The sequence below is a fragment of the Vombatus ursinus genome, unplaced genomic scaffold (assembly GCF_900497805.2).
Source record: "Vombatus ursinus unplaced genomic scaffold, bare-nosed wombat genome assembly UNPS02014768.1, whole genome shotgun sequence".
Classification (NCBI taxonomy): Eukaryota; Metazoa; Chordata; class Mammalia; order Diprotodontia; family Vombatidae; genus Vombatus; species Vombatus ursinus.
In genome coordinates this window covers 35438816-35454720 of record NW_020954546.1, presented here as the reverse complement: position 1 = coordinate 35454720, position 15905 = coordinate 35438816, and the positions used below count along the sequence as shown (strand labels likewise).

The window sequence follows — 15905 nt, the reverse complement described above, 5'->3', positions numbered from 1 at the left end:
TTCCCCAGTCCCACCTTTTCCTTCTTGATGTCACTACAGTTTTTAATTCTGTTGACTTCTTGGAAAGTCTCGCTTTGAGTGTTCATACTCTTCTTGTTTTCTTCATATCTGCTGAATGACTTCTCATTCTAAGAGGCATTATCCTTCGAGTTTTGTCTTGGATTTTTTCTCCCCCTTTCTCCTTTCTCTCTCTAGTGATCTCATAAGTACCCTTTTGGTCAATTATCTGTCCTCTTAACTGACTCCTCTTAATATTCAAGCCCAAATTCTCTTTTCTAAAGTCTAGCCCTGTATCATCAACTGCCTGTCACCATCTTCGTGTGGATGCCACTTAGATTTCTCAAATTCAACATGTCCAAAATGGAACTAATTTTCTTCCCCTATATCCCTCCCTTGTCCTCACATTTCCCTATTCTGATAGAGAGACCATGATTCTTCCAGTTACCCAACTTTGCAACCTTGGAGTCTGCCCCTGTACATCACTGCCCGTCCTTTGCCCATATCCAATCAGTTGTCTAGTCTTGTTGATTATACCTCCACAACAATCTTGTATCTGTCCTCTTCACTCATACCCTGGATTACAGGCACTTATCACCTCTCACCTGTACTGTTACAATAGCCTCTTAACTGGTTTCTCTGCTTCCATTCTTTCCTCTTTGCATTCCATCTTCCACATACCTGCCAAAATTGTCTTCATAAAGTAGGGGTCTGACCATGTCATTGCCTTTTAAAGAAGTTCTCCACTATCTCTAGGATAAAATACAAACTCTTCAACTTGATATGTTTAAAGCCCTTCACATTTAAATTCCAGCCTACCTTTGATTTTATTTTAAAATTTTTAAATTAACTTTTTTATTAACAAGCATTTATTTTGTTTCCCCTTCTGTCCAACTCCACTTTGGGTAAAAAAAAAGAAAAATGGAAGCTTTGTAACAAATACACAGTGTCAAGAAAAACACATTCCCTTATTAGCCATGTCCAAAAATGTGTGTCTCCTGCATATTTAATCCATCACTTCTGTCACAAGGTGGGTAGCATTCTTTACTGTGCCCTCTGGAATCCTTGCATTGGTTGATCACTGTGTTAAGTTTCCAGCCTACTTTTACCATTAAATAATACCATTTCCCCCCCAATTACATGTAAAAACTATTTTTAACATTTGTTTTTAAAATTTTGAGTTCCAAATTCTCCCCCTCACTCCCTTCCTCCCTCATTTCTCCCTTCCCTGAAAAGGCAAGCAATTATACATGTGCAGTCATGCAAAACATATTTCCATATTAGTCATGTTGTGAAAGAAAACACAGACAAAAAAAACTCAAGAAAAATAAAGTAAGAAAAAAGTATGCTTCAATCTGCATTCAGACTCCATCTGTTCTTTTTGTGGAGATAGCATTTTTCATCATCAGTCCTTTGGAGTTGTCTTGGATCATTGTATTGCTGAGAATAGCTAAGTTATTCACAATTGATCATCATCCAGTATTGCTGTTACTGTGTACACTGTTCTGGTTCTGCTCACTTCACTTTGCATCAGTTCATATATGTCTTTCCAGGTTTTTGCAGAGAGCATCCTGCTTGTCACTTCTTATAGTACAGTAGTATTCTATCACAATCATCTGCCACAACTGTTCAGCCATTCCCCAGTTGATGGGCATCCCCTCAATTTTCAATTCTTTGCTACCACTAAAAGAACTGCTGTAAATATTTTTGTACAAATAAATCCTCTTCCTTTTTTTTTAAACCTCTTTGAGCTATGGAACTAGTAGTGATATTGCTGGATCAAAGAGTATGCATGGTTTTATAGCCCTTTGGGCATAGTTCCAAATTGTTTTTCAGAATGGTTGAATCAGTTCACAATTCCACTGACAATGCATTAGTGTCTCAATTTTCCCACATCCCCTCCAATATTTGTCATTTTCTTTTTCTGTCATATTAGTCAATCTGATAAATGTGGGGTGATACTTCAGAGTTGTTTTAATTTGCATTTTTCTAATCAATAGTGAGAGTGTTTTTTCATATGACTATAGATAGCTTTGATTACTTCGTCTGAAAACATCCTGTTCATAGCCTTTGACCATTTATCAATTGGAGAATGGTTCTTATTTTTATAAATCTGACTCAGTTCTCTATATGTTTGAGAAATGATCCAACCTACTTTTCTGTAGTTATTTTGTTATTCTTCTTCATTTATTCTTATGTACTAGCCAAACTAGCTTACTTGCTATTCCTTAAGTCTGCATTCCTTCTCTGTCTCTGTGCCTTTATACAGGCTGTCCCAAATGCTTGGAATGCATTACCTCCTACACCTATGTTTCTTAGAATGCTTAGCATCCTTTAAAGTTTATCTGTACTTCCTTTGACAACTATATCCAGATCACCCGGTTGTCAGCATGCCCTCCCCGCTCATATTAGATTATGTTTCCTTTTCTGTTTATATATTACATCCCCCTAGTAGAATGTAAGCTCCTGAAATGCAGAGACTTTTGTTTTTGTCTTTGTATTCTCAAATACTATGGTTTGTCCATATTAGGTACTTATTTGTTGAATTGAATTAAAGTGGGGAGACAAGAAGTTACTGAAGGGTTTTGATCAGATTAATAACATTTATTAAATCTATTCATATAAAGGAAGATAAATCTGAAGCAGTCATGACTTCAAGCTGATCTTGGAGTTATCTTGATCCCAGAGCTGGCTAAGCTATCTTGGAGCATGGACCATGGAGTTCTAGATCATTCTGTACACCTCTACTGACTCTTCCTGTTGTGTCCAAAGCCCTCTCTTAACCTCCCTGATAAAAGGTCAAAATGTATATTTACTGCAATAGTAAAAGGATACAGTTTTACAATGTGATTTGAATTGACCTTCAGAGGAACAGTGGAACCTGACAGATACATAATTCTGGGAGATACATAATCATTACTCATGGTTTGTTTAGTGACATTTACCCTCAGAATAGAACTTCTGTAAGCATGAGATCATGAGGAATTATGGAAAACTGAAAAGGGAAGGATAGAGACTTAGAAAAACAATAGTATTTGCTGGCTGGGATGCTGAAGAATTTGGTCTGTTGATATCTACTGAATGGGCTGATCAGAATTCCAAAATATTAATGTAGTTTCTTCTGAAGAAGGAAACTTCACTCTGAAAATCAGCTGTATGCCACTAATGTACAAATTGATATTATTGAGCTTAAAGAAAGAGCTAACCAGCTGTCCCTCTCTGCCTCAGCTCAGCTTGTCTATAAAGCTTATGGCTCATTCCCCAAGCTTTAACTGCTGAGATAAGGGACAAAAAGAGCTAAAAAGTAGAAGACTCAATACTGACCCAAGGGGATATGACAGATTGCTGTGTGATAAGATAGAGAACAAGAGCGAGGAAGAATGTGGCTCCATACCTGGGCCACTGCTTAAGCCTAGACTCACCACTCTGCCACCAAAGTGGCAGCAATAAGGAACAATTAAAATTCTATCCAGAGCAGTGGATGAGTCACCTCTTTCAGGAGGCAGTCAGAGGTCAGGATCAAAGGTCTTAACCAGCTACAGAATCCTGAAAGGAAAAATAAGAGCATAAGGAGATGTCAGGGATCCATAAAGTGGGCTTTTCCCCTGTAATAATGAGAGGGAAGAGGTCTGAGGCTCAGCACCTAAACTGTGTTCTTAGAATCAGCTGGCAAAGATAGTCATCTAAATGAGAGGCAGGCAGGCAAGCAAGCAGGCGGCCCAACTCCCAAATACCTACTCCAGAAAAGCCTGAAAGTTCAGACCAGATTGAATAATCCAAACATCCATTAAGAAACTATAGTAAGTAACATCTTCTGCCCCAGAACTGCACAAAAGTCAACTAGCAGCCTGAAGACAAGAGGAAAAGGTGGGTTTACATATACTTCTCCCAGCAAAGCCAACACTTGTATGTCCCAGACATAATGGAAATATGTGGCCTACAAAGTTCTGCAACTGGAGGCAGCAAGAATTGAGGACTCCTCTGAGTAGACCCTAGGGAAAGGACCTTGGAAGCCCTAGAGAGTGGCAACAGCAGTGACTAGGATGGCACAGCACTCAAACATGAACAGCCCAGGCCCAGGGGCCTTTCCTGAGATGCCAGGTGTTGAGTGAAATAAAAGCTCTTGAGGAAAGAATTGGAAAGAAATAAGTAGCTTAGAAGAGAAAGTGGCAGGGGCAGCTGGGTGGCACACCGGATAGAGCACTGGCCCTGGAGTCTGGACAACGTGAGTTCAAATGCCACTTCAGATACATAACACTCCCTAGCCATGTGACTCTGGGCAAGTCACTTTACCCCAATTGTCTCACCAAAAAAAAAAAAAAAGAAAAAGAAAAAAAAGAGAGAAAGTGGCAAACCTTATCCAAGAAATGGGATTCCTTGAAAACTAGAATAGACCAAACAAATTAATGATTCTATGAGATAGCAAGAAACATTATGGTACAGACAAAAGATTGAAGACATAGAAGAAAATGTAAGATACCAAAAATAGCAGACCTGGAAAATATCAAAAAGAGACAATTTTAAAATCATTTAACTTCCTAAAAACTATGATTTTTTAAAAAGCCTGGATAATATTTCAAGCAATCTTAAATGAAAACTGCTATATCTTTTAGAACCAGAGGGCCAAGCAAAGACAAAAATAATCCACTGATCATCTCCTGAAATGAAACCCAAAAGGAAAAGGGCCAGGAATATCATAATCAAAATCCAGAATTCATGTCAAAGAAAAAATGCAAGTATCTAGAAAAGTGTTTGAAGAAACTAGTTCGAGAAACTAGTCAGAATCACAGAAGACCTAAGCAGCTTCTACTAAAACTAGAAGAAATCTTGGATACAATATTCCAAAAAGCAAACTCAATCAATCAATCAAACATTTGTTAAGTACCTACTGTGAGCCAGGCACTATGCTAGGTACTGGGAATACAAATAAAAACAAAAAACAAAAACAGTCCCAGCACTCAAGCAGCTTATATTCTAACGAAGGAAACAACAACTATACAAAGCAAGCTATATAGAGGATAAGTAGGAAATAATAGGGGGAAAGCATTGAAATTAAGAAGGGTTGAAGAAGGCTTCCTGTAAAGATGGAATTTTAGTTAGGACTTAAAGGAAGCCAGAAAGGTCAGTAGTTGGAGCAGAGGAGGGAGAGTGATCCAGGCATGGGAGGGAGTCAGAGAAAATGTCTGAAGCTGAGAGATGGAGCCAAAAGGCCAGTGTCACTCCATCAGAGTATCTGTTGAGAAGTAAGGTAGAAGAAGACTAGAAATGTGGGAGGGGCTAGGTTATGAAGGGCTTTGAATGGGAAACAGAGCATTTTGTATTTGCTCTTGGTGGCAATAGGAAACCACTGGAGTTTATTGCAGTGGGGGAGGTGGTGACATGACTCGACCCATATTTTAGGAAAATTACTTTAGTGGCTGAATGGAGAATGGATTGAAGTGGGGAGAGTTGAGTCAGGCAGACTCACCTGCAAGCTATTGTAGTAATCAAGGCAGGAGGTGAGGAGGGCCTGCACTAGAGTAGTGATGGCAGTGTCAGAGGAGAGAAAGGAATGTTTTGGAGAGATATTCCAAAAGTGAGATGGACAGGCTTTGGTTATGGGGGATGGGGAGTGTATAGTAAGAGACAGAAGATGACTCCTAAGTTATGACCCTGAAGGACTGGGAGGATGGTGTTGCCCTCTACAGTAATAGGGAACGTATTGGGGGTGGGGATATTAGGGGGAAAGATAACGAATTCTGTTTTGGACATACTGAATTTAAGATGTCTGAAAGGCATTTGGAGATGGGAGGTCAGCAGAGAGATTGGGCAACAAAAATAGATTTAAGAATCATCAGTATAGAGATGATAATTAAATCCATAGGAGCTGATAAGCTCACCATGAGTACTATACTACATGAAGTAGTATAGAGGGAGAAGAGAAGAGAGCCTAGGACAGAACCTTGAGGAATACCTGTGATTAGAGGTTGTAATCATGATCCAGCCAAGGAGATAGAGAAGGAACAGTCAAATAGGTAGGAAGAAAACCAGGAGAGAATGGTATCTCAAACATAGAGAGAGAGAAGAGTATCAAGTGGGAGAAATCGATCAACAGTGTCAAAAACTACAGAGAAGTCAAGGAGAAAGAGGATTGAGAAAAGGCCATTGGATTTGGCAACTAAGGGATCATTATTAGCTTCGGGGAGAGCAGTTTCAGGGTAATAATTAGGTCAAAAACTTGATTGTAAGGGTTTAAGAAGAGAAAAGGTGGAGGCTTACAACCAAGAATAACTTAGTTATTTATCTAACCCAGGGTTGGTAGAGGGAAACAGACATAGAGGTGTTTGACACTGAGGCTGGATCAGGCCAGGAGCATATCATGTGCAGAGGACTCCAGTGTCTAGTGAGAGGCTGTGCACCTGAGCAGAGGTCCCAGACCTTTGCCAAGATCTGTGATGGCTTTATGGCTGTGTACTCAGTTTCTAGTCACAGTTCCAGGACAGACTGAAAAGGAGACCTTTACCTGATGGAGGGAGAGGGGTAATGTTATCAAGTAGGGAGGATCTGAGCTATGTATTAAGATAGAAGGAAGTTCAGAAGCAAGTAGCAGTAGTGTAGCTAAGACCTCCAGGAGCAAACATGATCTCAATTCTAACTTTTAGCCAAGACTGCAGAAGAATAAGGAGGGCAGGAAACCCAGGCCAAAGAGGAGTCTACAATTCTATCACTTAGATACAGCTAGTTGATAGGGGCTGAGTTCAGCAGCATTTTACTGTTGCTCAGACTGAAACTCAAGTCAGTAAGTAACTTGTAGAGCTCAGACAAGGGGAGGGGTAGCAGTTAGATTTTGCCCTGTTTTAGACCACTTTGGGAGCACTAAAAGCTTTCAGGTCCCCAACCTGAGCTGGCCCTGAGATTCTGAAACAAGTAAATACATTACCCCGAAGAAAACTGGAACAGGACCGACCCAAACTTATTATGGTGGCAAGGAAGCTCAAGACACAAACCCAGAAGAAAAGAATGATTGCAAAACACCTTCAAGCAAAGCCTTACAGAAGAAAAAAAAAAAAAAAACAACAAAACAGCTTGGGAACAAACTCAACTTGGATTTCTGGGAGAAATAAAGCAAGCATTTAAAATGTTTTTATAAATGAAATGAGTGTGCTTGAGGAAAAAATTGGAAGACAAATAAGAGCTATGATAGAAAGAATTGGAAAGGAAATTAACAACTTGGCACAAAGAGGTACAAAACTTTACCCAAGCATCAAACTTCCTGAAAATTTGAATGGACCAAATAGAAGCCAATGACTCCATAAGACAACAAAAAATATTAAAACCAAGTCAGAAGACAGGAAAAAAATGAAAGAAAATGTATGATTTTCACAGCAAGAACAAATGGCCTAGAAAACAGATTGAGGAGAAAAAATTTAAGAATCATTGGACTATCTGAACACCGTTGCAAAAAAAAAAAAAAAATAGCCTAAGCATTCTATTTCAAGAAATCTTAAAAGAAAACTGTCCAGATCTCTCTCTCTCTCTCTCTCTTTTGGAGTGGGGTGGGAGACTAGGCAATCATGGTTAAGTGACTTGCCCAAGGTCACACAACTAGTAAGTGTCAAGTGTCTGAAGCCAGATTTGAACTTAGGGCCTCCTGACTCCAGGGCAGGTGCTCTAGCTACCATGTCACCTAGTTGCCCCCAGATCCCTTATAACCAGAGGACAAAGTAGAAATAGAGTCCACTGATGATCTCCTGAAAAAAAAATCCAAAATGAAAACTCCCAGAAACATCATAGACAAAATCCTGAGTTCCAAGTTAAATATATATGTATATATGTATGTATATGTATGTGTATATATATATATATATGTATATAGCAAATAGCCAGAAAGAATTCAGGTACTGAGAGCCACAGTTAATAACAAATTGTTGGTAATTGTGTTTGTGCAAAAATCTTTTGATTTTTATAATCAAAATTATCTATTTTACATTTTATAATGCTCTCTATATTTTCTTTGGTCCTAAATTCTTCCCTTATTCACAAATCTAACAAATAAACTATTCCACGCTCTCCCGATTTGCTTATGGTAGCATTCTTTATGTGTAAATCATGTACCCATTTTGATCTTATCTTGGTATACAGTGTGTGATACCTAGTTTCTGCCATACTGTTTTCCAGTTTTTCAAGCAGTTTTTGTCAAATACTGAGTTTTTGTTCCAAAAGCTTGGATCTTTGTGTTTATCATATACTAAATTACTATGGCCATTTACCATAATGTAATGTGTACCTAATCTATTCCACTCATCCATCACTCTATTTCTTAGCAGTCCCAGATTGTTTTGATAATACTATGTGAGATTTGGTACAGCTCAACTACCTTCCTTCACATTTCTTTTCATTGATTCCCTTGATATCCTTGACCTTTTTTTCTTCCAGATGAACTTTATTATTTTTTTCTAGCTCTATAGAATAAATTTTTGGTAGTTTGATATGGCTCAGTCATGCACAGTTTAACAGCCTCCACTGTAAAGGAGCTGAGAACCTGGAATATAATATTTCAGAAGGCAAAAAATATAGGCTTATAGCCAAGAATAGCTTACCTAGCACAACTGAACATAATGCTACAGGGGAAAAAATGGACCCTTATTGAGACAGTACTTCTAAGTTCAAACCCAGGAGTGAAGAGAAACATAAAAAGATAAGCACGAATGAAAAGTGATAAGGGGCTAAGTGAAGATAAACTTATTTTTAAATATGGGGAGATGATACATGTGTTCCCTCTGAACCCTATCATCTTCAGGGATCATAGAGGGAGATTAATTACACAAGACCTGAGAGTGGTTCTGTTAGTTCTTGATCTTAACAGAAGAATGAAATAAGAGGGGAAGAGGAATACATTAGGTGGAGGGATGAAGGGAGAGAAAGGAAGGTTAGGGAAAATTATTTCACATAACCAGGGTTTAAAAATAAACATCTATACAAATAAGGGGAGCAGCTGACAATTGAACCTCACTCTCATATGAAGTGGTCAAAGGAAGGAGTAATATAGAATACACATGCACATAGAAATTCATTTCACTAGAGGGAAGAGAAAGGGGAACAGGAGGAATTAGAGGGGAGAGTAGATTAAGTAGATTAAGGGAAGGATCAGTCCTAAGCAAAAGTAACTCTAAAGATGTACAAAATATTTATAACTCTTTTTGAGGTGGCAAAGAATAGGAATCTGAGGAGGTACCTATAAACTGGGGCGTGGATAAACAAATTATGGCATATAAATGCAATGAATGGTTGGTTGTTGTCCTTTATTCTAGAAGAAGACCAAAATGACATCACTTTGTTGGGAGTCAAGGTACAGTGTGTCCTCCCCTGTGGCTGATCAGACCAATATGAGCTCAGAATGCTCTCCTACAGGTCGGGCACAAATAGTCCACGTGAACATTGTGGATTCTCTAAATTTGCACATCTCATTTCTTTTGAGCTACTACAGTTCTGCTTCACTCATAGAGTGAAACACACCTTCTTTGATGTGGGCACGCCATGCTGGGCGGTCCTGTACTAGTGTCTCCAATGTCTCCCAATCAGTTCCAAAGTTCTTCAGAGAGACCTTGAGTGTCATTGTATCACTTCTTCAGACCACCATATGAGCACTTGCCTTTCGTGAGTTCTCCATAAAATAATCTTTTAGGCAACTATACATTTGGCATTTGAACAATGTGACCAGTCCATCAAGAGCTGTTCTCTCTTTAGTAGTTTGAATGCTTGGCAGTTCACCTTGAGAAAGGACCTTAGTGTCTGGTACCTTATGTTGCCAGGTGATCTTCAGAGTCTTCCTAAGACAACTCAAATGGGAGCGATTCATTTTCCTGGCATGGTGCTGTTATACTGTTCAGGTTTTACAGGCATACAACAATGAGGCCAGCACAAAAGATCTGTAGACCTTCAGTTTGGTAGGCAGCCTAATACCTCTTTTCTTCCACGCTTTCCTTCGGAGCCTCCCCAACACTGAGCTAGCTCTGGCAATGCGTGTGTCAACCTCATCATCTGTGTGTACATCCCTGGAAAGTATACTTCTAAGGTAAGTCCACAACATTCAAAATTTCTCCATTTGCCTGTAACCAGTGGTTCCATATATGTTTGGTGTGGTGCTGGCTGATGCAGAGCCTGTGTTTTCTTGGTGTTAATTTTTAGGCTAAAATTAGCACAAGCAGCAGAAAATCGATCCATACTTTGTTGTAGCTCAGTTTCAGAGGCTACACTGAGTGCCCAGTCATCTGCAAACAAAAAATCATGTACCAACTCTCCCTCCTCTTTAGTGTTGATGTGATGGAATACTATTGTGCTGTAAGAAATGATGAAGGAGATGATTTCAGAGAAACCTTGGAAGATTTGTACAAACTGATATGGAGTAAAGTGACGAGAGTGAGAACAGTTTATTCAATGACATCAGTATGGTAAAGACAAACAACTTTGAAAGAATTAGGAACTCTCATCAGTATTTCCAGAGAAACAAATAATGAAATAGGCTTCCCATCTTCTGACAGGCAAAAGCGTTAAAGTGAAGAATGAAGTAAGTAGTTTTTTGGACATGGTGAATGTGGACATTTGTTTTGATTAACTACAGATGTTTGTAGTAGGTTTATTTTATTTTATTTTTCTTGGTATCTCAGTGGATTGGGGAAGGGGGAAGAGTGAGAAAGTAGGTTTTTGCTGATTTGTTTATAATACATATGTATATATATATATACATATATAATTTTTTAAAATGAGGATGTTTAATGGAATAGAGGACTTTCGAGTTTTATGATGAAAGATAAGAGCTAAGTAGTTACTTTGAACTATAAATACATGAGTTCAGAGAAACCTAGAAAAGTAAATTTATTTGAGCTATTGGAAGGAGCTGTATGATATATGATTCTTGCAGGGGGAAAAGATTACAAGTGTCCCTTCAGAATCTTAATGTCTTCAAAAGATACTGAGGGAGTTAAATAAGAACAGAGGGGGGAGAGGAGTGGATTGTTTCTGTCCTCTGTGTTTTAAGGGGACAAAGAGAGGAGAAGGTAAAAGGAATACAGTGGTGTAGAAAGGAGAAAGAAGAGATTGGAACTTGCTATTTCTCTTAATTGGGATGTATGAGAAGAAGAATATCAAATATCCAAACAGAGGAAGAGGTAGAGGAGTGGGCAGCAATGAACCATCACTCTCACTCTGGACAAAGGTGGGTTGAACACATACACAAAGAGTTTTGTGTAAAAATATATTTAGCTCGACAGGAAAATAATTTGGAGTAGTAAGGGTGCTGGGATTAAGAGGGATGATAATAACAGGGAAATAATTTGTTGTTGTTGAGTCATTAAGTTTTGTCCAGCGCTTTGTGACCCTATGTACTGTAGCATACCAGGTCCTTTTGTCCTCCACTCTGTCCTGAAGTCTGTCCAAGCTCATGTTCATTTGCTTCCATGACACTATCTATCCATCTCATCCTCTGCCAGCACCTTCTCCTTTTACTTTCAGTCTTTCCTACCATCACTCTTTTCCAGTGAATCCTATTTTCTCCTTATGTGGCCAAAATATTTCAGCTTCAGCTTCAGTATTGACTGAGGTGGGAAGATCTGTTAGGAAACTGGTACATTATTCTGAATGGTATGGGGGAGTCTGTACTAGAGTGATAGTGTAGAAATAGAGGGAGGAGGGACAGGTGCTAGAGAGAGGCAAAGAGAGAATCTGTAGAACTTGGTAACTAAAGGGATATGAATAGTGAAGCTTTATTATTCCTCTTTATCCATAGTTACCCCCATGACTTAGCTTTTTCTCCTTATCCTCATACTATTCTTTGACCCTCTCCTCCCTTTCTTTTACCCCAGTCCTTCCCAACCCTGTCCACCTTCCACTGTGCCTTCCGCAATTCCTGTTACAGTGTGAACCACTTTCCCTTCATCCTATACTCCTTTTTCTCAAATTCCTTCCTTCTACCTGCCCTCACTGGCAGGAACCCTCACGGGTTCCACCCAGACCACACTGCATCCATGGTTATCCCTCTTTAGTTTTATTTCACACCCCTCCCCAACCCCCAACTTCAAATCCCCTGCTCCTAGAGGGAGTCTGTCCAATCAATCAACCAGCCTTTAATTAAATGTTTACTAGTATTTGATTTGGTGCTAAATCCTGGCAATGCAAATACTTGGGGAAAGAAAGTTTTTGCCCTCAGGGAGCTTACATTCTTATAGTAGAAGACTCTACCTAAAAAGAAGTTGAAAAATAGAGGGAGAGAGTAGGTATATTGGAAGAAATGCTGAGAGTCTGCAGTGTAGCTCCTTGAGGGAAAAAGAGCTTGAGTACCCTGGGCACTATTCAAATAAGGGGCCTCAGGGTACCATATACTTTGAGTGTAGAGGGCAACGTAGTAGAAAATCAGGAGTGGAGTCTGGAAAGCAATGAAGATATGGCATGACAGGAGTCTGAATAAGTTTTGCTCCCTGCTGTCATTTCCAGACTTTGTCTTTACCTCCTTCAATCCTTGCCTTCTTTGAAAGCCCACTGAATCAGAATTTTTTTTATCTTATCCAAATTATGGTGGCTGTAGGATACCAACTAAATCATTCTCACATCTTTATCAAGAAATTTAGCATCTAGGGCAGCTAGGTGGCTCAGTGGATAGAGCACTGGCCTTGGAGTCAGGAGGACCTGAGTTAAAATCCTGCCTCAGATACTTATTAGCTAGCTGTGTGACCTTGGGCAAGTCACTTAACCCCCAATGCCTCCAAAAGAAAAAAAAAAGAAAAATTTAGCATCTAGTTCATTATTTTCTTCTCCCCAACTCCTACTGTTATACTAGGGGACTTTACTAGTCACATAGATGTTCTCTCAAATTCTCTAATTTCCCAATTCCTTAACCTCTTTAATGGCCTTCAGGGATGGGGAACCTTCGGCCTCGAAGCCACGGATTCAGTCAAAGGGCCACATATGAGTACCTAGAGGGCCAGTTGTGGTCTTGAGGCCAAAGGTTCTCCACCCCTGAGCCCTATACCTTCACTTCACCACAGGCATACATAGGGATGGTCACACGCTAGATTTCATCATTACCCAAAAGTTTTCTACTTCCCTGAAAACTTTTAAAGATGAGGAAACTGAGGCAAACAGGGTTTGGAACTCTGGTCCTCCTACATCTGATATTGAAGAAAAAATTATTAAGGCTGTGCTCTGCATTTTAGTTACACAATTTAGTCTGACAATTTTATTTTATTTAACATTAACCTGATATCCAAGCCATTAATCCGATATCTAGCTTAGTGAGAGATGTCCAGACCAGCCTAGCACCTCCTACCTTCATGCCCTGAGACATATTCCCACGCCAAAACAATTAGAGGTAACATTATAGGAATCTTGAAAAATATATACACAATATATAAAAATACAATTTTGGGTTACTATTTCAGAATAGTTAAATAACGATGGTCATTATTCCATTCTTTCCTTGACCATTCCCTTCAAGAATTTAAAAGGGACTCTTTGTGAACAGTATCAAAAATCTCTTCTGACTGTTGAAAATTATAGTAGCTAGCCTTTATATAATATTTTTAAGGTTTACAAAGCTCTACAAATATTATCTCACTTCATTCTCACAATAGCCCTGAGAGGTAGGTATTGTTATTCCCATTTTACAGATGAGGAAACTGGGGCAGAAGGCAGTTAAGTGTCTTGCCCTGGGTCCAACAGCTAGTAAGTATCTAAGGCCAGATTTGGACTTAGACCTTCCTAACTTCAGATATAGTACTCTCTGCACTGAACCTTTTTTGCTGCATCTTTCAGAATCTCTTCTGAATATTAGAATATCCTAAATATTTCATTTGAAGAGAATTGGGCACTTTCTTTGGTAAAGTCAAGTCTACAAACAAATTCCCTTCTATGACCCTGGGAAAGTCATTTAACCCTGTTTGCCTCAGTTTCCTCATCTTTAAAAGAGCTGGAAAAGGAAATGGCAAACCACTCCATTGAATTTGCCAAGAAAACCCCAAATGGGGTCCTAAAGCATTGGACACAGCTAACTAACTAAACAACAACAAAATATGCTAAGTGTTGGCGATACAAGGAAAGGCAAAAAACATTGCCTTCTCCCAAGGTAATCAGGACATGCTAACAACTGTGAACTGACCAGATATCTGTTGAATAAATCATAGGTAATCACAAATGGAAGGCATTAGCATTGTGAGGGATTGGAAAAGGCTTCTTGGAGAAGATAGAACTTTCTCTGAGACTTGTAGAAAACCTGGAGGCAGAGATGGGAAAGGAGAGAATTTCAGGCATTGGGGGGGGGGGGGGGGGGGGCAGTGGAGTAATGCCTGGAGACAGGAGTATCTTATGTGAAGAACAACTAGGAGGCTAGTATCACTGGAATCAAAGAGTATGTGATAAGTAGTTAGATGTGAGAAGATTTGAAAGATAGGGAAAGGACCATATTATAAAGGCTTTTGGAGCAAAATAGAGGATTTTATATTTGACCCTAGAGATAATAAGGAGCTACTGGAGCTTATTGAACAAGGGAGTGACTGGGACAGACCACACTTTAGAAAGATGAATTTGGTCTGGAAGATTGACTGAAGTAGGAAGAGGAGGCTAGGAGACCATCTTTGGGTGGGTCACAGGACAATCCCCTTAGGGGAAGAAGACTGCCCTTAGCCCTAGTTGAAGCTAGAGCTCTATCTATGCTTGGGAAGTAAAAACTATGATCTTAACTTGGTGGAGGTATTCTTTGTTCTTGATTTAGTTTCCACTTTTTATGTGTTTCCTTAAGAAAAGCCTTTTGTCCTTGATCTATTACCTACCTTTCTAGAGGAGGTGGGAGGCAAGCCTAAAAAGGGGTTTTAGACCAAAAACTAAACCAAACTAAAAAAAAAAAAGTGGTTTTGTTCTTTTTTAAATTTGCTTTCATACCGAACATAACCTCCTATCATTCTACCTTTCCCTATACTTCACTCCTCTTAAACCTATTTTTCACCTTTGTGGAGATCCTCAATCCTTCTCCTCTTGCTACTTTCTCAGAACATTACCCTTTCTCTGACTTCACTTTCTTCTCGCTTTAATCTTGGTTTAGTATTTAGTTATTTCTATTCCATACTATCTTCTGCTCTCAGTTCACTTGCCTCCTACTGTCACTATTCATATCTTGCCAAACCTCAGCCCTGGATCACTCCCACCATCTGCCTCCACTTCTATTCACCAGCTAATAAATGCAGTTGGAGAAAATCTTACAACCTTGTTCCCTGGATACATTGTAAATTCATGGTAACTGACTTCTACTACACCTCACTGATGAAAGTCAGAGATTTTCTGGCATCAGCCAACCTCTATACATATGTACTTGATCCTGTCTTCTCTGGTCTTCTCCAGCAGATTGTTTCCTCAGTCATCTCTCAAATTTTCAACCTCTCAGTACCTATTGGTTCTTTTCTACTGCCTTTGAACTTTCCCAAGTCTCCCCCATCCTTTAAAAAAAAGAAAAAACAACCAAAAAAAAAACCTTTACTAGACCTTATTATCTCCTCAAGCTATCACCCTCTTCCCTTTCTTAGCCAGACTCTTCGAAAAAGCTGTCCACTACTTACCTCTACTTCCTCTCCTATCACTTTTCAGTCCTTTGCAGTATAACTACCAACCTCGTCACTCAGCTGACACTGCTCTTTTTAAAATGACCAACTATCTCTTATTTTTAAAATTTGATGGTCTTTTGTCAGTCCCTGTCTGCTTCTCTGCAACCTTTGCCACTGTTGATCATCATCTCTGACTGGATAATCTCTTCCTGAGGTTTTTGGAACAGTGGGGAGACAGTGATCTCTCCTGGGTCTCACCTACTTCTTTATCCATTCCCCCTCAGTCTTCCTTTGCTGACTCATCTTCCATATCATTCTTCCTAAAGTTCTACCCAAGGCCCTCTT

General features: G+C 39.3%; 1 protein-coding gene across 1 annotated transcript in view; it reads left to right on the top strand.

The window, feature by feature from the left end:
- The first annotated feature begins 10032 nt into the window (after positions 1-10032).
- LOC114042986 (exopolyphosphatase PRUNE1-like) overlaps positions 10033-15905 on the top strand; it is a 31710-nt gene continuing 25837 nt past the window's right edge. The window contains exon 1 of the mRNA XM_027861790.1: positions 10033-10051. The gene's annotated coding sequence lies outside the window, so the exon portion shown is untranslated. The remainder of the gene's footprint in view (positions 10052-15905) is intronic.